The sequence below is a fragment of the Eumetopias jubatus genome, unplaced genomic scaffold, assembly GCF_037043125.1.
Source record: "Eumetopias jubatus isolate StellerSeaLion01/CBP00866 unplaced genomic scaffold, mEumJub1_p1.0 scaffold_10, whole genome shotgun sequence".
NCBI lineage: Eukaryota > Metazoa > Chordata > Mammalia > Carnivora > Otariidae > Eumetopias > Eumetopias jubatus.
The window spans coordinates 80,780,958-80,806,943 of record NW_028274816.1 but is presented as its reverse complement, the minus strand read 5'-3'; the positions used below and the strand labels follow the sequence as shown (position 1 = coordinate 80,806,943).

Here is a 25,986-nt window from a genome sequence, read left to right as displayed (position 1 = left end):
GCTTTCTCCTGAGTCACGTCCTTCGCACACCCCAGGGCGTGGGGGCTGTGGGCCGTGCTGTGCTGTGGGTCTGCCCACTGGGTCAGGGCACGTCGGGGCTCACAGAGTGAGAACGCTGCCTGGGCCCACGCTTGTGGGCCCCCGTGGCAGGCTTTCACCCCATAACATGTGGTACCGAGAGGATATACCAGATTATTGGCGGGATCAGTTTCTGAAGCCAGTGACCTGCAGCCCTCTTTTTAGAAGGAAAGTCAGAGGACATCAGGACAGGCTAAGGTTTGCTTTATTTCCGGCCGGTCTTTCCCATTCACCAAAGCCAGGCTTTGAACTGTCCAGGCTCTTGGCTGTCCTCAGGAGGTGGGTCTCGTCATGCTGAGAAGAAGGATCTTTATCTCCAGACAGGCTGGCAATTGTCAGGACACATGAAGCTGGTGTGGTCATGCCCAAAGCCACTCAGGTAAGGCCATGGCAGAGAGGGAGCAGGTCACTCACGCTTCGGACACTGGGAAGGGGGCGAAATGGAGGCAGAGACAGTGGAACCTGGAGAGACACACACACACGTGCTACACACATGCTCGCACACATGCATACTCTCAAATGTACACGTGCTCACACACATGCTTGCACACACACACATGTGCTGGCCCCCACAGACGTGCTCGCACACGTGCCCACGCGTGCACATGTGCTGGTCCACACACACATGCATGTGCTTGCTTGCACACATGCTCACACACATGTACTCACGTGCTTGCACACACATGCTTCCATGCACACACAAATGCACATGTGCTGGCCCTCACACACACACACACACATATGCTCGTTTGCACACATGCACAATGATCACACACATGTGCTCGCATATACATGTTCGTACATGCACGTGTGCTGGCCCCCACAGACATGTGCTCACACACACATATATACATGTGCTTGCTTGCACACATGCTCACACACGCACATGTACTGGCTCACACACACATGTGCTTGCTTGCACACATGCTCACACACGTTCTCACAACCGTGCACACACACGCTCTCACACGTGCTCACACATGTGCTCACACACACGCAAACATGCTCACACGTGCACATGTACTGGAACACACTCATATGCTCGCTTGCACACATGCACAATGCTCACACACACATGTGCTCGCATATACATTTCACACATGCACGTGTGCTGGCCCCCACAGACATGTGCTCACACACATGCTTGTACACGTGCTCACACACGCACATGTACTTACGCACACACGCACACATGCTCACGCACATGTACTGGCACACACATACATGTGCTTGCTTGCACACATGCACGCATGCACTCACATGCTTGCACACACACGCTTGCACAGTGCTCACAACACACGTGTACTTATGCACACACGCACACATGTTCACGCACGTGTGCTGTCCCCACAGACATATGCTTGCACACACACCCACACACTTACGTGTGCTTGCTTGCACTCGTGCATGCATGCTCACACTCACACAAATGTTCTCACATAGTACTCTCAAATGTACATGTGCCCACACACGTGCTTGCGCACACACGTGCTATAGCACAATTCTCTCACACATGCACGCGTGCTTGAACACATGCACACCTACACTCAAACTGACCCTGACCCTCCGCCTGGACAGAGTAGAGGGAGGCCCCAGGCCTGAGTCTGCAGGCTGTGCCCCCTGTGCCAATGCTTTGGGAATGAACATCCCCACCCCAGACTGTATGTGTATCTGTGGTGTGTGCATGTTCACGCGAGGCTGAGGAAGTTGGCCAGGGGCGGGAGTCCTGGCTCACCGACCCAGGGTCCCTGTGACCTCACTCTCTCCAGGTCACATCCAGTGTCCTCAGGAGTACTGTGCCCTCGTCCTGGTCCATAAGCAGAGATGGTTGCGTAAGCCCACCAGCCCTTGCTGGCTCTGCCACTTGGGTTCTGGAAGGAAAGCCGGCTGCAGGGAGGGCCTGGCACCCCATGGCTGAGTGTCCAGCTGGGGCTGAGGGCCAGGTTCCCAGACCCTCTTGGGGAAGACAGGGGCCAAGTCTGGCCCTGGTGAGGGGCCCAGGGAGACGGCTGGTGTGTCCCACGGGTGGGGGCTGGGACCCCCCTCATTAGAGCTGCAGCTGACACGAGGCGTCCATCTTACTAATTGATTAAACTGTTCAGTTTAGGCCTGTGTGGTGGGAACTGGCCCGGCTAGGCTGTCAGGGTAAAATGTGGGGCAGCCTTCTGCGTAGGCAGTGGTTCTAGGTGTCATGTGACTGGGAACCACGTTAATCAGTGAGATCAGTCATGCTGCCCCTTCTCCAGCTGCCCTGTGTGGTCGCAACTGGAGAGATCCCAGGGGAACTTTGAGACCCCCGGAGTTCTGAACTGACATTCCTTTGGATGCATGCTGGGTGAGGCACTGTGTGTGGCACCCCAGGGGCCCTGCCTGCTTGCAGACTCTGCTCCAGATGGCAGGTGGTGAAGTGCTGTGAGGAGAAGTGAACAGGGAGTGTGTACCTATGGGGTCAGCCCCGAGCACAGGCCAAGGGAAGCCGAACCGAGGGGTTCTGGGAGTCCTCCAGGGGAGGGATAGCTGCCAAAGCCCTGGTGCCATGAACACCCCTCCCCTTCTCCCTGCCCCCCGGGTACCTTCCCACCAGGACAATGTCAACCCTAGATGTGGGATGTGGATGCTTTGAGTCTTGGGAGGAGGGCAGGGCCTCTGTTCCCAGTGCAGTAGGTGGGCCCTGGCACAAAGTAGACACTCAGGTCCTGTTCCCTACTGAAGAACCACCTGGGCTGAGGCCAGCTCCTCAGTCACGGGGGAGAGAGGGGAGCAGATCCGGCCTGGGGGTGGGGGGACAGACATGTAACAACACCGGGCTGTGAGGGGCTTCAAGGGGTGGAAACCAGGCTGTTCAGGGACCACAGCACCCCATGCAGGATCCACGTGAGGGTGGGGGCCGTTGAGAACGTGCGGAATTCAGTGTCAACACTGGCCATTGTGCACTGCCCCCGGGCGGGTGGCGATTTACAAAAACAGCCGTGGTTTGGTGCATATCCCTGCGGTGAGGTCACGGCTGCTGGGGGCTTTGGAATTCCGTCTTCAGAAGCATTTTGCTTACCAAGCCACATACTTCCTAGTCATCAATTCGATCAGGGGCAAGAAGAAAAAAATGCTAAAAAAACAAAAAACAAAACACCCCTGAGGGCTCTGTGTGAGGGGTAGGGAGGGGAAGGCAGAGAAATAGGGCCTCTGTGCCAGAAAGGTGGTGGGCATCAAGGAGTCTGTGCCCATGTGTCTGTGATTCTGTGCATGTCCGGTGTCGTCTCCCACACTCCAGCCCCCAGGGGCCTCCAGGCTCTGAGTGTCAGATCCCCTGGCTGAGTCCTCTGTGCTCCTCTGCACCAAGGGCCCCAGAGAGAGGGGTCCTCATGGCCCCCAAGCCCCTGCCAGCCCTGGCTCAGAGCACAGGGCCCACTGCCCAGCTCCAGCTCAGAAAGAGTGAAGGCCCCTTGCTTTCTCCTTTTAGCACTGCTGAGTGGACTAAAATGTCCAAAAAGGAGCTCTATTGAAAACAGAGGGAAATGAGAATACAGATGGTGTAAAAATAGGCAAGAGACCTGGTATTTGGCCACAAGTCAGCGTGTCCACCTATGGGCTGCGTGTCTCCTCTGGCTGTGAGGCCCCCGAGGTCACTGGGACAGCAACTGGAGTCTGAGGTGGGTCAGGGCAGGAAGACGGGCAAGGGCCGTTGCATCTGGGGCGGGAGCGGGGCCTGGAGGACCCTCTGAGAAGAACTCGTGAAGAGGGAGATGGTGTTGGGACAGGGCCCGGTCAGGCCCCTGTCCAACAGCATCATCTCCAACCACCTCAGGAACCCACACGCAGGTGGAAGGAAGCACCCTCTGTCCTGACCACTCCTGGCTTCCAGAGGCCACACAGGCGCAGCCACCGGTGACCTCCTCAAGGGCTCCTTGTCTGCGAGGCTCCACCCGCAGGGGCTTAGGTTGGGGACCCCACACTTCCAGGACGGCCTCCTCAGTGCCCCTTTGGCCTCAACTGCTGCTCAGTGAAATCCCACCCTGGTTCCGCTTCCCCTGATCCTGGGCTGGGGTCCTCCTTCTTGTCTTATGCAGGGGCTGCTGTGGTTCTGACCCCTCAGGGTGTGTGGTGGCTGAGAAAGGGCCCTGGTCCCAGCTCTCTGAGGGTCTTGTCTGGCCCTCCAAAGCAGGGGTCTGCAGTTCTCAGTCCTGCTCATTTGGCTTGCCGCTGGGCTGGGGGTCCTGGGGTTGCTGGTCGGTGCCTACCCCTTGGAGGGGTCTCCAGCGAGGGTGGGGGGGGTGGGCTGAGGACTGCCCTCTTGTGGTACCTGTCAGAGGTGAAGCCACCTGACAAAAATCCTCTCTGTGGCCTGATCTAGGCCCAGGAGCTGGGGAAGAGGGGATGGCTGGAAGGAGATGAAGTCTGGCTGGGGTCACACCAAGCTTCGTCCTGGGACCCCACGGCCTTCCTTTGGGGGCCTGCTGCTCTCTCTCTTCCCCCTCCCCCCACCTCCTTGGCTGGTTGCCCCACGGGTTCAGTGTACCCATCTCCTCCAGTGCCTGGCAGTGTGATTGTGTGAAGGCCCAGGTCAAAGGGGTAGGTCTGTGGTGGTGCAGCCTAGGTGGGGGGCAGATGGTCTGGACCCTGGCGTTTCCATCACACTCCAGTTAGGATGGGCTAGTTCATGCCAACAAAGGTGAGGGGTGGATGAAGCCACATTGGCCTCAGGACAGTTTCCAGAGGAGTCTGCCGGCCAACCTCACACTTACAGCTCTCTGGGCTGGCCTTGCACCCCACAGTATGAGAGGTCCCCTGGCATGGCTGGCCCCAGGGCTCAGGAGGCCCTGAGAACCATCTATGGCTTAAACTTTCATCAGGCACTTATGCCTTCGTGTGGATAACAAAGAATTGGAGAAAAAACACACATGGGGAGGGGAGAGGTGTGGGGTGGGTGTCCTTCCCTCCCTCCCAGGGCTTCCCCTGCAGACACCATGGCCACTCCAAATACAAAGACTTCAGTGGGGGTGCCATTTTTCTTCTGCAACATTGTTTGTATCCATGTGTCTCCTTGGCTGGCTGGGTTTCTGTGAAGGTTTTCCCACGTGATCGGTGGTTCAGATCCAGTCTCCAGGCCTGGCCAGCTCAAGGGGCTCCAGTAGTGGGTGCTCATCCAGCTAGAGCATCCAGAGAGAGAGAAGAGGACTTCCAAGGCAAGTGGACAGCGGCCCACTGGTGTAACGGGCCACCCCTGGGCAATGCCAGCTGCAGCCCCCAGAGCAGGTGGCCTAATGTGACCACCGTGTGGTGTGGTCTTTGCCCGTGACGCTGCAGGGCAGTGTTGAGGATGGACCAGGGCCGCGACATAAAAGGACCATCCCTGTTGGGGGTGGTCTGGGTGTGACTCGGGGCCTTATGTCACTGATATGCCATGCAAGCATCAGGGAGCCCGGGAGGCTCGCTGGGGGAGTATTCGGGCTGGTGGAGGGCCTGCGAGGTCCTACGCATGTGGCTCCCTGGGTGGTGGTGAAATCCCCCACCCTGAGAACTGTACGGTCCCCTTTTCAACGTAGCCATGCGCGCAGCTTCAGCGGGGCACAGGCACGTACTGTACCTGAAGCCTATCCGGGGGTCTCTCGTAGGCTTGGGGGCCATGTACAGATGCCAAGTCCAGAGCAGGGTCCAGGCTCCACAAGTCCTGCTGGGGACAACTGTGGCTGGTCCTCCCTCAGAACGTCGAGGGAGGAAATCTGCAGCCTGGCTGCCTCCAGTGGAGCTAGGGGTCTCCTCAGGGCTGTGCCCCTCCAGGAGCTCCTTCACGCATCCTGGCCTCTCCAGAAGGACCCCAAGTGCAGCCAAGCAGTGACCACACCTGAGGGAGCTGGTGCCTGGGGAGGGTAGGCTCTGCCTGTGGTGCTGTTCATGGCCCGGGAAGCCCTGCCCATCTGTGCCTCAGTCTCCCCACTTTCTGTGGGCGGGAGTGGGGCTCAGCATTGGTCACTCGGGACCCAGGCAGTCTCTTCTGTTTGCCCTCTGGGTCTCCCAGGAGGGCTGGTTTCTGGGGGTCTGGGAAGGCAGCTTTTGCAAAAGAAAACAGGGAAAGGCCCTACGCCTTCCCCCAGTCCGTCCTCAGGGCAGTGGACCCCTCTGTGGCCACGCGAAGGAACCATCCTTAATGAAAACCATGTGTCTGTCCCCGGCCTCTGTCCCCGGCCCCCTACTAGGTGTGCAGAGGGGACGGCTCTCCCTCTGCACCTCCTGGCCGCCAAATACCCACCTATATTAGCATTTGACATGGAGTCAAAGGAAAGAGGCAGGACACATGCTGACTGCACATGTGTGAGCCATTAGCGTCTTTGGGTTATGAGCTTATAAAACTCCGCACCATGAGGTGAGACTTGGCGCCTCTCCTGGGCCGAGGGCGGGAGGAAGGGTCAGGAGAGCCCTTGGCCAGCCACTCCTTCCAGTCCCCAGTTGGAAGCACTTTTCCAGGGCCCGAGCTGCCAGGAGACGTGTTTCTCCCTCCACCCATGCAGAAGAGGTTGAAGTTGAAATGAGGGGTTGAACTGGCAGCTGCTGGTGGCAGTGGCCTGCGAGTTGTGGGTGAGCAGGTCCGGCTATCAGATGCACTGCTTCCTGTCTTGTGTAGGCCTGGCCGTTCGGGGGAGGCCGGGTACAGAGCCGGGGAGGTGAGCTCTGCTGTCTTCTTGTTTTTCTTGGCAGCTGGACACTGGCAAGGGCCCCCCACCCTCCAGAGGGGTCTCCATGTGTGCTGCAGATCACAGGGGGGTGTGCATTGGTCCAGGTGGGGCAGACTCTGAAGGTCCAGGCGTAGGGGGGCACAGGAGACGTGATAACCCCTGATGCGTGGTGGGGGCACAGGAGACGGGTTGACCCCCAGACACCCAGCTGCTGTGCAGCAGGGAGACATAACCTCCTACTCTCTCATCTGAGCAGTGATGTCTGAGGCCCAGCACGAGGCACTTTGCGGACCAGGCGCAGGACACAAGGCCCTTGTGGAGGGACCTGGCAAACTGGACAGGGCGGGAACATGACTGACTGCTGGCCCAGGGTTATAGCCACAGGAACGTTGGCCGAAATAGAAACCACTGAAGGATGAGCCCTTCGCCCAGGGTCTACAGCTCAGAGAGCCTAAAGGGGGCTCAGTGGCCACACCCTCCGCTCCTTGAATGCTTGCTGCTTCCAGTCCCCTCTGCCTTCTGTCACTTTGCTCTTTGGAGCTCCTCCTGGGGCTTTTCCTAGGGGCTCCTCCTGTGGGCAGGGCTCAGAAAACTCAGGGCCCGATGATGGGTGATGGAAGATGTCCAAGTCAGAAAGGAGGGGAGGCCTGGAGAGTGTGGGATGAAATTTCTCACTCACCCCGGTTTCCTTCCTTTGCTGTCACCTGTTGCCCCTCCAGGCAGCCCCACAGAGAATGAGGAATGCCCCACGTGGGCTCAGCTGTGTGGGGAGAGCCCCCAGACAGAGGGTGAGCAGTGTCAGGCAGTAAGATGGAAGGTGGGATGGTGGGCAGCCCAAGCGGAGGTGGGGGCATGGCCTGAGTGTTGGGGCAGTGCCTGGGCCAGGCTGATGAGAGCAGAGGAGGAGGTGCTAAGGAGAGGGCATAGGGAGATGCTGAGAACACACATCTCAAACCACACATGAAAACCTGCTGTGAGAGAAAAATTGCAAAGGTCAGAGACTGAAAAATAAAAGGAAGAAAAATGAGCCATAACCCCTCCTGGTGAGACAAACTGCATCTTGGTGAAGCAAGTGTTCGGGGCACCCCAAATCCATGTGACCCTTCTCTTGCTTCCTAGGGAAGTCCTGGACAGAAAATCTAGTGACGGAGCTGGTGTGTTCTAGACGGAGGATGAGGCCAGCATGGGAACCTGGGGGTGCGGGCCTGGGGCTGCATGCTCCTGCAAGCCGGGGCGTTGACGGGGGCCAGGGGCTGCATGCTCCCGCAAGCCGGGGCGTTGACGGGGGCCAGGGGCTGCATGCTCCCGCATGCCGGGGCGTTGAGGAGGGCAGTCCTCTTCTCCCCCAGCAGGACGGACCAGACCCCTCGACCACCGGAGCTTCATTTGTGCAAAGAGGATCTCTGCGTGAACTGCTGTCACGCCGGGTGCATGCTGGGGACCCACATTCTGTCTGCAGCACAACCAGCCAAGGAGACATGCACCATCGTCACCCTCGTTTGATGAGAGAAGAAGCCACGTCCGGAGAGGTGGGCCACACAGCTGGTCCTGACAGTCTTTTGGCCCAGAGGTCCCTGATCACCGGCTGTGGCAGACTGAAGGGGAGTACCTTTTTACCCTTCTGGCTTCGAGCACAGAGCCCCTGAACCGACGCTCACAACAGAGCTCAGAGGCAAGAGGAGGGGCCCTCCTCAGTCCTGCTGGCTGCCCTCAGACCTCAGGCCTAGTGGGGCCTTCTGCAGAACAGGAAATAGGGCAGTCACCCCAGGGTCCTCGGGACAGTGACCACCACGGGGCCTGGTTCTGCCATAGGCGGGAAGGGTCAAGGCTGGGGCTCTGGAGTCTCCAACCGGTGGTGGACTGGGCAACCCCCTTGCCCCTGTGGCTTCCGTCCCCGCCTGCGTGCCCATCCTGCCCAAAGCCTGGCTGGGTGCGGTGGGCAGCTCCGCAGACATCAGGCCAAGGGCAGCAGGCTGCGGTGGGGTGGTGTCACAGTCCAGGAATGCAGGAGGATGGTCTGGGGTTCTGGCACAGAAGCATGGCAAGACACCAAGAATGTGCCTTGTAGAAAGATAATTGTGCGTTTGGGGAATATGCGTAATAAAGCCCGTGGATGCCACCGATTCTGTTTGCCTTACTGAGAGCCAAGGCAACAGCAAATTGCCACAGCTGGCCAAGCGGCTGTCCCTTCAGGAGATGAAAGTCTCAGGCTGGGCCCCAGCACCGCCTTGATTCGGTCACTGCCCTCCAGGGCACTGGGTGGGCGTGACAGGGAGGCCTGTCACAGCCCCAGCGGGGCAGGAGGAAGGAGGCGGTGGCCCAGGGCGGTGCTCAGCACCAGGCTGATTGATGGCAGAGGGAAGCAGGGCGCTGCAGATTGTGTGCGGGCCGCGGGCAGAGTGGCTGAATGACCCCATTGTGTGGAGCAGGCCGAAAGGGCAGCGAAGCAGGCCCAGCTGGGGGGAGATGTGCATCTCAGAACTTCGGTTCCTCTGTGAAAGTGCTGCCTGCCCCTTTTAGAAAACTTGGAAGTCACAGCAAAGCAAGGAGAGCCGGCAACCATTAACATTTGGGTTTGTTTCTTCCAGAATTGCTTAAGCCATATGTTCCCGTGTGTGTGTGCATGCACTCACATAACTGGGGCCATGTCTATATTTTAAAATTTCCATTGTGGTAAAATACACAAAACATAAAGTTGACCATTTTAACCACGTTTAAGTGCACAGTTCGCTGGCCTTGCTGTGCAGCCACCACCGTCCGTCTCCAGATTCTTTGTCTTGTAAAATGGAAACTGTCTCCATTAAACACCAGGTCCCCACCCCTCCCTCTGCCCTGGTGCACACCGTCGACCCGCTGTCTCCAGGGCTGTGACTCCTCTTGGGGCCTCACGGGAGTGGAGCCGTGTAGGGTGCGTCCTTTTGTGGCCGGCTGCTTTCCTCTCCACCGTGGCCTCAGTGTCCACCCACATCGTACTGCACGTCAGAACTTCCTCCTTTTTACAGCTGAGTCATATTCCACTGAATTATGTTCCACATTTTGTTCATCCATCCACCCACTGATGGACACTCGGGCTGTTTCCACACTGAAAAATGGTGCTGTGGAAAAGGTGTGTTATACCGCATATTGTTTCGTTCAAAACAAAGCAACACACATTTACTCTCTTCCAAAGTGTTCTCTTTTCCTGCTGAATACTACGGACTCAGGATTTGGGAGAGCTAGAGCTGTGTCAGGGCCCTTAAGCCTTCATCTTTGGAGGGTCAGCTGGAGGCCCTAGACTTACCACCCCGAGTTCAAGTTTCTTTTCTCTGACAACAAACAGGTGAGCAGTCTGTCCTGTCGGTCCAGGTGCTGGGACTGCAAACCCCACTCCTCCATGGGGACACACCGCCTCTGGGCCCACAGACCCACCTGACAGAAGGACAGCTGCTGGGGTTTCCTCTCCTTATCTGAGAGCTTCTCTGCTGTCTGAGAGGAAGAAGGCAAACTCTGCTGCTGAGCCAGGACCTGTGGGAGAAGGAGCCTCTTGCTGGTCAGTCAAGGCCAGGGCTTCCCTTGTTTTCTAGAGCCATAGGCCAGGGTCCAGGGCCTCTGACCCCCACAGCATGGCTTGACCACATACATGCACCATGTTTGTTTCTTTGGGGTCTGCACACTCGGGGCAGTGAGTTCTCGGTGGGGATTAAATTCCCTTTCTTCTCCTAATTGACAGAAGTGTGGCCAGGTAGAGTGTTGAAGTAGAAATGGCCAGGCATTCGAAAAGTTTCCCAAAGTCTAATCCAGCAGGAAAACAAGTTATGCTTTGAAGCTGGACAAGACAGGGGCAGCAGAGGCTCTGGGGAGATGCCCAAGGGTGGGGATGGGGAGCCAAAGAGTCCAGACCTAGCCCTGAGAGCCCTGAGAGCCCTGAGAGCTGCCAGAGCCACAGGCACCCTGGAGGAACCCGTGTGGACCCTCAGAGGGTTTTTTCTCCCTACTCCCATGATAGGCCTCCTGGGAGATGCTGGGACCCTGTGAGTCTCCAGGGGTGTGTGGCTTGGCCTGCCCTGCGTTAGGGGGTGCGGGACCCCTCCTGAACCCATTTTTGAGAATAGATTTTGAGGAGCTTGGTTTTTAAAATCACAGAATGACTATTGTTCTCCTACTTATCAAAGTACCCATTGTTCATAACCCAGGGATGATCTATTTTAATCTTTTGGTGTAGATGATTTTCTCTACTTGTATACACATACAGATATGTTTTCAAGCTTTTCAAAGTTAGGATCACAGTATATATACTGTTATCTGGATTGATCTTTGAAATTTAATTTCTTTTTTTTAAAGATTTATTTATTTATTTTAGAGAGAGAGGGCAGAGGGAGGAGAGAGAGTCTTAAGCAGACTCCATGCCCAGTGTGGAGCCCGATTCGGGGCTCGAGCTCATGACCCTGAGATCATGACCTGAGCTGACATCAAGAGAAAGATGCTTAACCAACTGCACCACCCAGGGGCCCCTAAAATTTAATTTCTTGCAAACAGATTTCCATGACCATGGATGAAGGCTAATGGTTGCATAGGATTTTATCTTGCCAATACAATTGATGGAACTTTAGGGTTTAAAAGTCCTCTTTTCCTTGAATTATAAATAATACCACTGTGAACATCTTGCTTTTCTCATCCCTTCTTCCCCACAAACCCCAGAGCATCAGTCCTTGGTGCCCAAGGGGGAGGGACATGGCCCCAACCTGCTGGCTCCCCTGGGGGGGGTGCCTAGTGGGGTCTTGTGCTCTGAGTCCCCAAGGGGGTCAGGACTTGTAGCAACACTTCTGAGAGGCAAAGCCCTTTCCTGGTCTACAGGAAGGGTCTAGAGAGGGAGGGGTGAGAACAAGGGCTCTCAGGGCACATCCACCCTCACCACGCATGCAGGCAGAGCCTGCTCTCCCCCACACACCCACTGGAGTGTGGCCCTGGCTTCTTTACTGCCAAAGCCTCTTCCACATCATGACCATAGCCTCTGCCTGAGCAGGGACTTGGGCCTCTGCCCCTGATACTTCTAATTTAATAACAAGGAAACTAGAACCAGAGGAACACATGCAGAGTCCCTGCCCCCCAGCCAGCCTGGGAGGGTGGAGGGCTGCAGGGGGAGGGGGGTGCTGTGTGACAGGCCATTGAGAGTGGGTGAGGGCTCGGGTCATAACCAGACTGAGGGCCCAGAGGCATCACACTGGTCACTTCCAGATCCCGAGAGCCCCATGGCGCCCCTTCAGCCTTGCCTGCTCCACACGAGGGGCCTCCTCTCCCCTCCTGGTTGCCCCAGCTCTGGGCATCCTGGGCCCCAGACTGTTCAGACCCCACCAGGCCCATCATGGAGGCCAATCTGCTGCCGTTTCAAGTCGGCTGCTCACTTTGAAACCCAAGAAGTCTGATGATCCTATCACCAGGGACAGAGCCAGGTCTGCTGCTAATTACCATTTGACATTCTGGCTGAGTCCAGCGTGGGGGGACCATAAAAAGCTATTCATGCAGCTCAGGGTGACATCAAATGCAACTCCCCCACCCTTGGGCAGCATGACCGCCACGAAGGCTGTCTGCAGGGTGTCTGAGGTTCTTACAGAGGGAGAAGCTAGTTAGGGGTGAAACAGAGGTTCATTCTCCTTGAGAAGGCGCTGCCTGTTTCTTGAGAGGGGGCTGGTCCAAGCCAATGTCCATCTAAGACCTAGGAGCGTGGCAGGGTTTTCAGGGAGGAGGTGAAGTCTCCAGAGCCTGAGGCACGTGGTCCCTGCACAAGGTTCTTGGACGGGCGGCCAGAGGGTGTGTGACCCCAGTGTCTGCTTATGCTCCTGGGAGGAAATGCCTTCTCCAGTCTTCTCCCTGGCTGCTGAGGCAGTACCCGAGACATGCACGTGTCATGTGAGTCACACTTGGAAACCACGGGTCTAGAAGAGCCTCCAAAGTTGTTTTCTCTTCAAGGTGTTAGTGTTTGTGCACTTATTTTAGGACGATTCTGCTCTGATTTTTTTTCCCACACAGACAAATTAAATGTCCATCTTTTTGTCCTTTATTCATCCGCAGGCCAAGGACACAACCAAGGACAGATTCTAGTCCATTCCACGACTGAGAGTTAGTGGTCTCCATAGCATCGTCATGAGCACCGCCTCTCTCAAGACGGATCACATCCCTCAGCAGACTGGCCAGTGGCTGCACAGCAAAATGATGAGAGTCTGATGCCCGGACCCTAAGGGTCAGACCCTCCCTGGCTGCTCCAGCATCCACAGACCCTGCTCCCTCCCTGTGGGGCCAGACACGCAGGCAGAGCCGAACAGGTGGGCCATGGCCCCGCCCCATCCCAGGTCCCAGTGTGAAACCAGCTGCTCCCATAAACAAAAGATGGGGTTTCCATAGGACTGGAGCACTGCTTGGCCCTAAGGAGGCGTGGTACACTGGTACCTGTCATAGCACCGTGAACCTTGAGAATACGCTGTTAAGTGGAAGAAGCCAGACACAAAAGGCCACATGAGCAGGCAAGTCTAGAGACAGAAGCAGGCCAGTGGCTGCCTGGGTCTGGGGAGTGGGGGCCGGGGGGGCATGAGTGCTGATGGGTACAGGCTTTCCTTTTGGGTGATGACAATGTTTTGGAACTAGAAAGGGGTGATGGTTGCACAGCACTGTGAATTGTACCCTTTTAAATGGTTAAAAGTTAATATTATATGTGGATTTTACCTCAATTAAAAAGAAAAGCTGTTTGCAGAGTTCCCTGAGGCCACAGCACCCAAGCCCCCCAGGGCTGCACACCTCTCCTTTGTTTACTGGACACTAGAAAGAACCACAGGCTTAGGTCGTGACACTGGAAAATGCCCCTTCTCTGCCGGCCCTGACCCTCCCAAGAGCTGGAGCCAGGACGGGAGGAGGCGGAGCCAGGACGGGAGGAGGCGGAGCCAGGGCAAGAGGGGACGGGGCCAGGAAGGGAGGAGGCGGGACTGAGACAGGAAGAGGTGGGGCCATGCTGGGAGTAAGCGGAGCCAAGAGGAGGTGGAGCCAGAATGGGAGGAGGCAGAGCCAGGACAAGAGGGGACAGGGCCAGGAAGGGAGGAGGCGGAGCCAGGACAAGAGGGGGTGGAGTCAGGATGGGACGGGGCGGGACTAATAAGGAAGAGGTGGAGCCAGGAAGGAAGGAGGTGGGGCCATGCTGGGAGTGAGCGGGGCCAAGACAAGAGGAGGTGGAGCCAAGATAGGAGGAGGCAGAGCCAGGACAAGGGGGGACAAGGCCAGGCTGGGAGGAGGTGGAACCACGATGGGAGGAGGCGGAGCCAGGAGAGGAGGGGGTGGAGTCAGGAAGGAGGCGGAACCACGATGGGAGGAGGCGGAGCCAGGAGAGGAGGGGGTGGAGTCAGGAAGGAGGCGGAGCCAGGACGGGAGGAGGCGGAGCCAGGATGAGATGAGGTGGAAGCAGGAGGGAGGAGGAGCCAAGACAGTGGGAAAAGTATGGAGCTATGATTAGGCAGCTTCTTGTGGTATTTCCTAGGTTTAAGATGACTATTGCGTTTCTGAAAGCGATGCTATGTTGTTTTCATAAACAGCTCTGTTTGAGTTGTAAAGGCGTGTCCGTTCGTTTGCACTCACGTTGGAGGGCCCACCCTTGCGGGTGCCTTGTCTGGCGCTCTGCCCTCCCGCCTGGAGCTGACTTGCGGGCGGCACAGGCAGAGCTAACAGCGCTCTGACTCAAGTGACCGCCCGGGGAAACCGTCCAGCGGCTCCCGATGGGGCGTGATTAAGTCTGAAGAGCGGGGTGGGGGGTCATGGGAGGGCCACGTGGGTTAGGGCTGCCTCCACGGTCTTGGGAAGAGATGGGAATGCAGTCGGGCTTGGAAAGGGAGGGGACTAATACAAGTCAGAGCTGGGGGTGGGCCCGAGTCACCTCCAGAGCCTAAGGAGAGCTCGGGGCACCCATTGCCCCACATCCCAGAGGCAAAAGCTCTCCTTCAGGAGGTCACGTGGGGGGTTGGGTTACGTTTTTAGGGGATGGCCTCCAACTTTGGGAGTCTTTGCTGTTTGAGCCACAAAGCCAAGCCCTGCAGCCCCACCCATCTGATGGCCATCTGTTCTGTTGCAGGCCAGGTACCCAGGAGGAATCAGGACTTCTGTTCTGAGCCTGCAAATTCAAATGGTGAGAACCATTTCACGGCCTTGCCATTGGCTGCAATGTGACAAGGACTTGGAGCCCCTGTTGATAAACATAGGGTGATATTTCAATCCCTGTCTGGTTTGTATGGAGCCTTCTGTAGAGTTCTAGAAGAGTCTGGGATCCCAGTCCCTTTCCCTCAGAGCAAAAATAATCCAGCTTGAGAGTCAAATGTCCCTCTAGCTCCCTCTTCTCCTTTGGATTGCACAGCCTTATGTGAATGGGCTTTCACCTCTGAAGCAGGCAACAGGGTGCATGCTTAGCCAAACTGGAAGCTGGTCGGTTGTCAAACCATTGTGGCTTTTCCCTGTGGCCAGCTGGTTTGAGCCTGAACAGGTTGAGTTCACAAGTCTTGGCTAAGCTGGAGGTCAGACACTTTAGGCTAAGCTGGATTTCAACACCTGGCAGACTGCGTTTCCGACATTTAACAAACCGATTATAAGCAACTGTGTTATTTATAAGATGATGCTCACAAAACTCCCAACGGTACTGGTAGAGAATGCACCTCTCTCTATGCAGTCCCTGAACTAAAGACCCTATCGCTCTGCGAGCACGTGAGACTTTTTCTCCTCCTTCTCTGCAGATGTTGTCCACAAGGAGCCCAGGGCTCTCCGTGACCCTACCATGGGAGGAGAGTCCCTTCAGCTTGGAAAGGAGGCGTTGATGAGTGCTGGGGACTCTTGGCACTCTGATGTTGCAGTGTCAAGTGACAGGCATGAGCAGCAGGTGCAGTGAAAGGCCACCAACAGCCAATGGCTCTGTCCTGAAGGGCTGTGCACTCAGCCTTGTATTGTTCCAGAGACATGCACACTGGCAGGCTGCAGCAGGACTCTGCAAAATGGCCTTGTAGGTGACACGTCTCACTCTAGTGAGTTCTGACCTGAAAACTCACATTTCTTTTGTGTCATGACTTGCAGAGGGGGCTAGAGGAGGGGAGAAAGAGTGAAACAGAAGAGTCCCCTCCTCAGTTAGAGCCTCCCCCAATTCCTTGCAGCAATTTTCTCCAGACCACCCTTCCCTCCCTAAGGAACTTGAGACAGGTGGTGTGTGCTCATTGGGAACGGCCTCCTACTGAGATGGTGGCCAGTGTCCGACTCGGCCTCCTCACATTCACCCAAGCCCTTCAATGCTGGTTTTCTGGAACCCTAGGGGCCAGTTGGATGCAATTTGAACATCTGAGCAGCTGAGGTTTGAGTACAGTAGGAGCCTGGTGTCTTTTGTGGGAGCCTGGAGGCTTAGGCCAACTCAAGGATCTGCATTTCAGTGAGTTTGTCCAAGCTGCACTCAGGACTGGGCATCCTGGACCTGAGACCCCATTCAGTTTTTGTACAGTGAAATTAAAAATCAGAAAACATATGAGAGTGGTAAAGAAAATCTTTTCAGCTTTGGAAATTCTCTTCTTCCCAATGGTGAGGACAGCTTTCAGGGTCATGAGCTGTGTTATGAATTGGCTAGAAGTTCAAGGGTGAAAAGGCCCTGGCATGGTTCCCATGCTCTGTCCCTTCTCAGTGATAAACTGCCAAGGTTCCAGTGGTGACAGAGGCTGGACACAGCTCCAACGGGACACAAAGTGTCCCTGAAGCCTTTGCACCCAAATACTTTTTTCCAGTGGGATGCTCCCTAAGATGCAGCATCTTTGATTCTAAATGGCATCCTGACCGGGTGGGGCAGGGTACCGCCAACCTGCTCCAAGGCCCAGCGGAGCTGGGGTTGCATTGCCTGATGCTGCTGGCATCCGTCCCAGCAAGTCTCAGAGACTTGACACCCCTCACGTGGAAGTGGTGAGGACCCCTGGCAGGTTCTGTTCTCAAGGTGAGCATCTGCCCTCCTGAAACTCTCTCCATGGGGACAGTAATTTAGAAAGGCTGGTCCCTAGCTCACCTCTGGCCTGCCATTCACAGGCTGTTTGACTTTAAACAAGTTGCCTGGCCTCTCTGGGCTTCTAATAAAGACACTTCCTCAGGGAGCTGAGTATGGCATGCAGTACTTTCATCACATCACTCCCTTCACTGTGCAGCCCCTGCACCTTCCTTTATGCCACTCTCCCTCCTTGTTTGAAGGTGTCTTTGTAGGGGGCTGGGTGCCGAGAGGGCCACAAATGTGCATGGGGGGGTGCCATCCTCAGGAGCCAGCTGGGGGTGGACACTATGGGCAGGGAGGACATAGCAGGATCTTCCCCTCTGCTAGCAGCTCCACGGTAGGATCGTCATGCTCAGGGGACGTCCGGTGAGGCTGGACAGAGGCTGCGGAGCCAGCCAAGGGGCTCAGTCCAGAGCTTCTATGCCAACAACACAGACAGTTTAGCAAGCAAGGTATTTCCAGACGATGCAATCCTCCTGCAGCCGACCCCAGGACTCTGCGCGGTGCTGTGGTAACTGGGTGACCACGGGCTGTCTCCACGGCAGCGACCCCTCCTGATGCCACTCCAGACTCCTCATTAGTTTGAGGGACCTGTTTGGGGTTGCCGTGGAGTTGGACCCACAGGGCGGCTGAGGCCAGAGACTTCAGACTCCTGGTGTCAGAAGTAAATTAAAGGCGGGTGAAGAATGAGTGTGTGATGCAGGGGCCAGCCGGGACCCCTGGACGATCATGGCCTCACGGGGCCAGGCGGCTTTGTTGGCCCTCTTACAGCTGACAGGCAGCCCCAGTGGGCAAACACCGAGAAGATTGTGATGGGGCAGAGGATTGTTGACCAAATGTAAAAAAAAAGGCAGCAAGCCTGAGAAAAGGCTACAAAGGGCAAACAGCAGGACTGCTGACCCCAGCTCTCATTGGGCCCTGGCTGGGGGCTTCCCACGCTGACTGGGGGAAATTGGCTGGAAACAGCACCACTTACACTCTGGGGTGGACACCGTCTCCTGTGGAAGCTGAAGGTTCCTGCACCAGCCCTACAGCAATCCTGAATGGCCTTCCTTCCACCAGCCTCATACCCCAAATCTGCATGCTGCAGAGAGGACATCATCGAGTGGGTACTCTCTCCAGGAGGCCACAACCATCCCTGGGGGTAATCCTGGGGTTCCAGATGTCATGGTTTTCACCCTGGGCAGGACTGAGGGCTTGTCCCAGAGAAGACAGGCTGGGAGAATGTCAGCACAGATCAATAGTAAAAGCACTGTCAAGGCCTGCACAGACATGGGGTGCTGTCTGGAATAGGCCTAGTCTGGTGGGCAATGGGTCTTCTGGAATGATGGCTTAGACTTGGAAGATTGAGACCAAAGCATTTGAAAGTCATGGGATGATGCCAAAGGAGTGACAAAGAGAAACTTAGGACTCACAGCCTGGAAATTAGCTCACTAAGCAGAAAGGCCAACACACTTGGCGCCGTTCAGCAAGATAGCTCTCTTTTCCTAGTGCCCAAGGTCGAGGAGCTACAATGGTGAGTTGTCTTACAGCCTCACCCTGTATGTGGGTATCTGCCCACGTGACTCTGGACCACAGAGGACACAAACAATAGGGAAGAGGAATCAGGAAGGGCCTGCAGGTGGGTATATGTTCTCTTGGAAGCCCTGTGTGACACTTGGGTCAGAGCTGGCTAAGAAAACCTGGCGATGTGACTTGGTGTAAGAGAGGCCTGGAATCTCTGCTACCAGACACTCCCCATTTACAATGTGACTTAAATGCGCAGAGGGAAAGAAACATCTTGTGGAGGCCATGTTGACTCCATAGATATTTATCAGGAGCTTCTGCACCTACAGTGTCAGCTCTGCCCCTGAAGTGCTTGCCATCTGCTTCTTCAACTACTGTCCACAGAACCCTGGCCCTTGATGTGTGGCTCCATGTCTTCCATGTGCTCATAGGGATTGAACAAAACTGAACGGATTTCTTACCTGCAGGACTTGTCAGAAACTTCAACATGAAAATGTTCCTTGTTAGTCTCCTTAAGCAATGGGGAGGCTGGGCTAGGACAGGCTGTGAGGCCTGGCATGATGGTTTTAGAACATTTTTGCACATTGACACCACTCCCTCTGAAAAGTGGAGCCTAATTCTCATCCCTGGGATATGGGCTAGGCTTAGTGATCCGATCCTAGTGAGTGGAATGTGGTGCTATGTGCCCGCTAGGGCTAGGTCAGAGAAAGGGCAGCCTCTGCCTGCCTCTTGGATCAGCTGCCATGTCGTAGGAGGCTCAAGTTGCTGTGGGAGGCTCATATTGGGTTGGCCCAAGGCCTCCCACCAACAAGCAGCTTCAGGCTGGGGAGCCCCCACCCCAGTCACAGCCTGGACTGACAGCACAACCCTAACCCTCATAAGAGGCTTGAGATCCCAATTTCCTGACCCATAGAAACTGTGAGGCTAGTAAATGTTCATTATTGTTGTAAGTCACTGTCTTGTTCTGCAGTAACAGCTCACTGACAGACCTGGCACGGAGGTTTGGGTTTTGTTCTGGTGGAAATGGGGGCATGTGGGAGGTTGTCAGGCATGGAATGAGCATGATGACCAAGAGCCAGTGAAGAATCAGAGAAGCCTCATGACAGCAAGGATGTAAGGGCTGGAGGCGGTAGGGTATAAGGCAGTGGGCCTGGAATAGTTCATGTCCAGGACTTCTCCTCACTGTGTCTGCCCTCCCAGCTGTGCTAAGAGATGGCATTCATCAGGTGTGGGTTCAGGGCTGGGGGTGGTAAGCTGTGCTCCTGCAAACCTCTCACATCTCCGCCCACCTGTGCTGGTCCATACAGATGACAACCTTCATTCGTGCTTGTGTGGGTGACCCATCACAGTGCATTTGATATAAAAGCATGCTCCTACTATTTATGCCTAATTATTTTAATAAAGAAATCAGAAAAAGTCTCTGGTTGTGTGGAGGCCCTAGAACTGGCAGAAAGTGCCCCTAGGTCCCAGAGTAAGAAGGGGAAAAAGTCAGAGAAGCAGAGATGCTCAGGTCCGCTGAGGGGGAGGCCCCTCAGGGGAGGTCCTGGGAGAGCCGAGCACATATCAGTGAGGAGAGAAAGCACCGGAAGAGCAGAGCACACCCGAGAGTGGGTGCTCACCATGTGGACAGCTGTAACACAGACAGACACCAAACCATGTGGACGACTATAACACAGACAGACACTAAACCACATGGACGGCCGTAAGACAGACAGGCACCAAACCATGTGGACGGCTGTAACACAGACACTAAAGCACGTGGACGGCCTTAACAGACAGGCACCAAACCACGTGGACCACCGTAACACAGACAGCCACCAAACCAGGTGGACGGCCATAACACAGACAGACACTAAATCATGTGGACGACTATAACACAGACAGGCACCAAACCACGTGGACCGCCATAACACAGACAGACACTAAACCACGTGGACGGCCTTAACAGACAGGCACCAAGCCACGTGGACCGCCATAACACAGACAGACACTAAACCACGTGGACGGCCTTAACAGACAGGCACCAAACCACGAGGACCACCGTAACACAGACAGGCACCAAACCATGTGGACGGCCATAACACAGACAGACACTAAATCACGTGGACGACTATAACACAGACAGACACTAAACCACGTGGACAGCCGTAACACAGACAGACACTAAACCACGTGGACGACTATAACACAGCCAGGCACCAAACCACGTGGACGACTATAACACAGACAGACACTAAACCATGTGGACGACTATAACACAGACAGGCACCAAACCACGTGGACTGCCATAACACAGACAGACACTAAACCACGTGGACGACTATAACACAGACAGGCACCAAACCACGTGGACCGCCATAACAGACAGACACTAAACCACGTGGACGGCCTTAACAGACAGGCACCAAACCACATGGACCACCGTAACACAGACAGACACCAAACCAGGTGGACGGCCATAACACAGACAGACACTAAATCACGTGGACGACTATAACACAGACAGACACTAAACCATGTGGACTGCCATAACATAGACAGACACTAAACCACGTGGACAGCCGTAACACAGACAGACACTAAACCACGTGGACGACTATAACACAGACAGGCACCAAACCACGTGGACTGCCATAACACAGACAGACACTAAATTACGTGGACGACTATAACACAGACAGACACTAAACCATGTGGACTGCCATAACACAGACAGACACTAAACCACGTGGACGACTATAACACAGACAGGCACCAAACCACGTGGACGACTATAACACAGACAGGCACCAAACCATGTGGACTGCCATAACACAGACAGACATTAAACCACGTGGACGGCCGTAACACAGACAGACACTAAACCACGTGGACGACTATAACACAGACAGGCACCAAACCAGGTGGACTGCCATAACATAGACAGACACTAAACCAGGTGGACGGCGGTAACACAGACAGGCACTAAACCAGGTGGACGGCGGTAACACAGACACCAAACCATGTGGACGGCCGTAACACAGACAGACACTAAACCACGTGGACGACTATAACACAGACAGGCACCAAACCACATGGACCGCCATAACAGACAGACACTAAACCACGTGGATGGCTGTAATACAGGCACCAAACCAGGTGGATGGCCATAACACAGACAGACACTAAATTACGTGGACGACTATAACACAGACAGACACTAAACCATGTGGACTGCCATAACACAGACAGACACTAAACCACGTGGACGACTATAACACAGACAGGCACCAAACCACGTGGACGACTATAACACAGGCACCAAACCATGTGGACGGCTGTAACACAGACACTAAACCACGTGGATGGCCTTAACAGACAGGCACCAAACCACGTGGACCACCGTAACACAGACAGGCACCAAACCAGGTGGATGGCCATAACACAGACAGACACTAAATCATGTGGACGACTATAACACAGACAGACACTAAACCATGTGGACGACTATAACACAGACAGGCACCAAACCACGTGGACGACTATAACACAGACAGGCACCAAACCATGTGGACTGCCATAACACAGACAGACATTAAACCACGTGGACGGCCGTAACACAGACAGACACTAAACCACGTGGACGGCTGTAACACAGACAGACACTAAACCACGTGGACGACTATAACACAGACAGGCACCAAACCAGGTGGACGGCCATAACACAGACAGACACTAAACCACGTGGACGACTATAACACAGACAGACACTAAACCATGTGGACTGCCATAACATAGACAGACACTAAACCAGGTGGACGGCGGTAACACAGACAGGCACTAAACCAGGTGGACGGCGGTAACACAGACACCAAACCACGTGGACGGCCGTAACACAGACAGACACTAAACCACGTGGACGACTATAACACAGACAGGCACCAAACCACATGGACCGCCATAACAGACAGACACTAAACCACGTGGACGGCTGTAATACAGGCACCAAACCAGGTGGATGGCCATAACACAGACAGGCACCAAACCACGTGGACTGCTGTAACCAAACAGACACCAAACCACATGGATGGCGGTAACACAGACAGACAGTAAACCAGGTGGACGGGGGTAACGCAGACAGGTACCAAACCACATGGACCGCTGTAACACAGACAGACACCAAACCACGTGGATGGCGGTAACACAGACAGTAAACCACGTGGACAGCCGTAACACAGACAGAGAGTAAACCATGTGGACGGCCCTAACACAGACACTAAGAAGGCCAGTGAGCAAGGAGACCAGAACTCTCATCACTGCTGGCACCACTGTGGAAACCTGGCGGTTCCTCAGAATATTAAACACAGACTCATGTACAACCCAGCCATTTCACTCCTAGGCCATAAACCCAAGAGAAATGAAAACATATGTCCACACAAAAACTTGTACATAGCACTGTTCGTAATTGCCAAAAAGTAGGAGCAACCCAAATGTACATCTGTAGTGATGTAGACAAAACATGGTCCATGTACACCATGGAACATTATTCAGCAAAGAAATGAGGTGCTGTCAGGTGTGACTATGTGGGTGAACCCTGAAAATGTACTGGGTGGGAGAGGCCAGATGCAAAGGACGACATACTGTGGGGTTCTGTTGGTGTGACGTGTCCAGGACAGGTGAATCCACAGGGATGGAAAGTAGATGCGAGGTTGCGGAGGGTTGGGGGAGGGCTGGGGAGCAACGCCGGTGGTACAGGGTTTCCCTTCGGTGGGATGAGAAGGCTCTAAAGTTAGATGGCGGGGATGGGTGCACACTCTGAGCGTACTAGAGACCACTGCGTTGTACACCTCAGATGAGTGGATCTTACGGTGTGTGAATTCTCTCAATGGAGAATGTTTGAAAAAGAAGAGAGAGGCAGATGTCAAAAGGGAAGGAAAAGAGGAAGAAGAAGCTTTTGCAGAACCAGAGTCCAGGTAGAACCGCAACTGAAAACAGGAACGTGTGACACAAATAGCACAGAGAGGGGGGTGCAGGTGGGCTGCCGCGGCCTGGGCAGCCTCACTCTGGGGGGCAGGGGAAGCCTGCTTCTGCGTGTAGGACAGGTTTGGAGCTCTCTCCACCAGACAGCAGATAAGGAAGCCACTCCCATGCATATGTGTTGGAGCATGTTGTTTAACCAAAATCATGAGGATGCTTGAAAGCTATACCATATATCCTTGCTCTTAGACTATTTTGGACTTAAAAGAGGAGGTGGAGAGTTCTCCTTCTGAGTGTGTGTGGCCTTCCCACAAAGGAAACGGGCAACATGGTGTAAGGGCTCTGACGAGGCATGCCTCCCTGTCCAAGGTGGTGCGGCAGGTGATGGGAAGACGCTGTTTTGCTTTGTTTGGGGAGGGGGATGGGAATAAGGGGGAGGGCTGTCCCTGACCATGTGAGGGTGGCAGCCAAGGCACTTTCAAATATGGACAGTATAGGCGTCGACGGGAACAGGAAAGGAAAGAAGCAAGGGATCTTTCTGCAGCCACATGGCCCCCAGCACACCCCAGTGTTCCAGGAGGGCCAAGCCCAGGAGGGAATCAAGAAGGATCCAGGAGGGGAGGGCAGAGGAACGTGGGATCGTGGCGCCCGCGGGAGAAGTGAATGCCAGGGCAGTAGATACATCGTGACAGCATCAAGGGAGAGTCACTGATCCAGGGACTGTTTGTTGTATTGTTAGAAGAATGTCAGGAGCCTGGAGACACTGAGTGTGGAGTGTGTGTATTGGGGCTGGTGTGGGAGGGCAAGGTGTCAGCGCTTGCTTGATCCAGGGTTAGAAGCCGTGGACCCTTGGGGCGGAAACCCCTGTAGCAACCAGAGAAACGGGACTGTACACCAGCAGCTGCAGGAAAAGGAGGGAGAGGTGCTGAGGTTGTAGCCCGTGCATTGCTAACCATCAGAGGGTCTGCGGGTCCCTGATGGCCGGTCCCAGGACTGGCAGAGGGAGAAGCTGGGAGGCGGCCAGGCAGTCTTGTCTAGAAATAGGATTCCGATTTGTGTGTTGGCTCCTTCTGTTACCCGGGGTTCCAGCTGTGTGGGACACACCTACAGCCTTCCTCGAGAGTCCTGAGCTTCCTGACTTGCCTCCAGGGTCCTGGTCAGTTGGTGCCCCTGGCTGAAACGTGTTAAATAAGTTACATTTCATGAGTTCTTAAATATCCAAGAAAACAAAAAGGAAAAAAGTTCCCAAGTCACCTCTGGAAGATGTCACTGTTCTCATTCTTCTAGAAATGGGCAAATAAAGTAAAAAGCAGATATTTATCCTGCCCTTCCTGGGTGAGTTGTAACCACACAGTTGACAAGAAGATGCTTCCTATAGGGAGGGAGATCCAGGAGCAGACAGCGAGAGGGCGGCAAGGCCGGGAAGCCCACAGCCCCTGAGGACAGGCTTCTGCTGGAACACAAAACTGACTGGGGTCTCTCAGGCAGCCGGCAGAAGCCAGGGCATGGGGAAGTGTGCAGGGCAAGCAGCCCAGCTCCTTCATCAGGAAAAAGAAAAGAGAGGGAGGAGAGTGTTATTTATATAGTTGAGACGTGTTAACAAACTGCTGCTTACAAACCTTGTGAGCGTTGAGACACCTGGGAATTCAGGACATCGACCCTTTGACTTTAAGGTTGTTAAATTTTTAGGTGATAATGGTATTGTGATTAAAGTCTTCACAAGTCCTGAGTTCAGCAGCATTTACAAATGAGTTATGTGATATGTGGGATTTGCTTCATAGCACATGGAGGGAGTGGGGCATAGATAGGAGACAGGCCGAAAGCTGGTAATTATTGAAGTTGGGTAATGGGGATGGTGGGGTTCGTGACACTGTTTTCTCAACTTTTGTTGGAAATTTTCCATAACAAAAACATTCAAACCTTGGTGCCCCATAGAACTTACATTCCAGTGTTCTGTGCGTGTTTGTGAGGCAGATAAACAAGAAAACTGTGTAGTCGATGAAGACAAGGGAGGTATGTAGGGGGCTCCCACTGAGACATGTGGGGTGGGGGCTGAGAAGCAGTCTGGCTGAGGGGCTGAGGCGCTAGGGGCCTGCGCTGGGACTGGAGGGGCCCAGAGCCCAAGGGGAGTCGTGTGCTGCTCCTGGAGAGACCTCAGCCTTCAGGTGGGTGGGATGTGGAGTCCCTGGCATGCTTGGGCAGGCATGACACCTCTGGGGTTTTTGGTCAAGGTCAAGGAAGACCAGCTGACCAGAGTTCAGCCAGTGAACCAGGCAGAGCTGATGGTGGCAGGTGTGAGTCTGGAGCTAATTTGGGGAAGTCCAAGGAAGGTGGGCCCCATTCGGAAGCTGCTGGGGACCATCAGGGTCATACTTAGGGGAACCAGCCTACCAAGTGCCGCCGCCTGCCTCTCCGGGTTCCCCTGGCTACCCCCACTGTGGCAGTGTCCTCTTCTGGGCCTGTGGCCCACACGCTCTCCCCTCCGGCAATGCCCAGAGCAGAATAAAACCAGCAACACAGGACCTTCAGGCTCTTCCCACCTGTGCGGGGACAAGGCTGCAGGAAGAGCCAGCCGCAGCTCTTTGGCTTCCTGAACAAGCCCAGGAATATTTCAGTGAAAAGGCAATTTCACATCTGAATGACTGCGGTCAGACCACTTGCTAGCAGACGGCTCCCCTGAGCCCTCAATGCGTCACTCCCAGCCGCTTTTCCTGCCGCACCCCTGGGTTCCGGGCAGCCCAGGACCTTGGAGAACTGAATCTA

At 54.9% G+C, this 25,986-nt stretch overlaps 1 long non-coding RNA gene across 13 annotated transcripts in view; it reads left to right on the top strand.

The window, feature by feature from the left end:
* The first annotated feature begins 2,886 nt into the window (after positions 1-2,886).
* Positions 2,887-25,986, top strand: part of LOC114216044 (uncharacterized) — a 67,860-nt gene continuing 44,760 nt past the window's right edge. For 8 of the 13 annotated variants that reach the window (XR_015769277.1, XR_015769271.1, XR_015769270.1 and 5 more), the window contains exons 1-4: positions 2,887-10,275; positions 12,795-13,243; positions 14,833-14,886; positions 15,485-15,747. This is a non-coding gene — a long non-coding RNA (uncharacterized LOC114216044). The remainder of the gene's footprint in view (positions 10,276-12,794; positions 13,244-14,832; positions 14,887-15,484; positions 15,748-25,986) is intronic. The other 5 variants (XR_015769272.1, XR_015769279.1, XR_015769275.1 and 2 more) reach the window with 5 other exon arrangements.